Raw genomic sequence first — 1,836 nt, forward strand, 5'->3', positions numbered from 1 at the left:
TATATATTATATATATATATATATATATATATATATATATATATATATATATATATATATAATCTAGAACATATACATATATAATTTATTTGAATTTTATATATTATACACACTATTATTTAATTCATTCAAAACTAATTTAAATTTTAAAATATTAAAATATTAAAAAGTAATATATATATATATATATATATATATATATATATATATATATATATATATTTATATATATATATATATATATATATATATATATATATATATATATAATATATATATATATATATATAAACCATTCCTTGAATTAAATATAATCTAACCATTTAATATGGTCAAGATTTTATCTCAAATTAAGTCTATATAAATAGATATCTATACAATATACTATGTTATATGTGCAAGATGGGGTTTCAAGGGACAACGATTATTACTCTAACAATGGTATTCTTATATGCTTTCTTCATCATTGCATCAGGTTAGAAATTGATGGACTATTAGAGTATATTTTATTTTCTATATGTTGTAATTTTTACTTCATACATATTTACACTTTAATTCTCTCACCTCATATATACAATATTGATCTTTTATGCTCATATGTTATTTGTTTATGTAGAAATGAGTTTGAAATCTGAAGGAAGGGAACTTGATTGGCAGCCAAAATGTCAATTTGATGGCGACTGTCGAAAATGGTGTGATAAATATAAAGAATATGGACGGTGTGTTAATAATTTATGTTGGTGTTCTTATGTACCACCTTCTGGAGATAATAGCCCTTTTGCATATAGTAGTCCTGGTTTACCTTCCTAAACTTCCAACTCAATATTGTAATATTATCGTGTAATATGCATGTATGGATGCGAGTAATAAGCAAAGAATAGCAAATTAATAAAAAAAGACGATTTTTTGTTTCATACTGTATTTGTTTTGTTTAAAGGAGATATGAATATGACACCGGCTTATGACCCAGATTCCTAAAATATTTAAAAAACTATTTCCCATGTTCCAAAATCGTTATTCATTTTTTTAATAAAAATGTATCCATTTTAAAAATGTCAGATAAAAATATTATGAAGTATTAAAATCCAAACACGTTCCAAACGGATTCATATTGGGTTCGGGTATCCCGCCCCGCCACCATCTATTTACTGAATTTATTTTTCTAATAAAAATATTTATTTATTTTCAAAATAAAGTTATATTGCAAATAATAAAATCTCAAAAAATTTCATTCATACATTTCAAATTATTTAAATAATAAATACAAATCAAAATATTAAAATATTAACCACATATTTAATATTTTGAATTATCAAAATTAAAATAATAAAGTACATAACAAAATAAAAGGGACGAGTTCCGGGTGGATACTAGTGTCCCCGTTATTCGACTCATCCCTATAATTTATAATCAGGAAAAATCCAAACCTAAATCCAAAATCAATGATAGCAGATTTCTCATGTCAAATTCAGAGCGACTTTGGGTGAGCACCCATGTATATGAGTTATGTTGGTATGTCTACCATTTGATTGGTATGTCTACCATTTGATCCTCGTTGTGTCCACCATGTATCCCCTTAATGATAAGAACTTGACCTTGTAACCAAAATGGAGACGAGTTTAAATCCTCTTGGGATAGTCGTATAATAACCATTAATGTTACTTTAATAAAAAATAATTGGATTTATTCCTAATAATATTTAAAATACTGTTTCACATATTTTATTCATAATAAATTAATATATTCTAATTTACTCAAAATTAGTTTAGAGTTTAAAATTTCTAATCTAGAATATATATAATATATATATATATATATATATATATATATATATAT

At 23.4% G+C, this 1,836-nt stretch overlaps 1 long non-coding RNA gene across 1 annotated transcript; it reads left to right on the plus strand.

The window, feature by feature from the left end:
* Positions 1-325: 325 nt before the first annotated feature.
* Positions 326-914, plus strand: LOC127083779 (uncharacterized). Its single transcript, XR_007788532.1, has 2 exons — positions 326-475; positions 617-914. It is a non-coding gene; the product is annotated as an uncharacterized LOC127083779 (long non-coding RNA).
* Positions 915-1,836: the final 922 nt, after the last annotated feature.

Source organism: Lathyrus oleraceus, chromosome 5 (genome assembly GCF_024323335.1).
Source record: "Lathyrus oleraceus cultivar Zhongwan6 chromosome 5, CAAS_Psat_ZW6_1.0, whole genome shotgun sequence".
Classification (NCBI taxonomy): domain Eukaryota; kingdom Viridiplantae; phylum Streptophyta; class Magnoliopsida; order Fabales; family Fabaceae; genus Lathyrus; species Lathyrus oleraceus.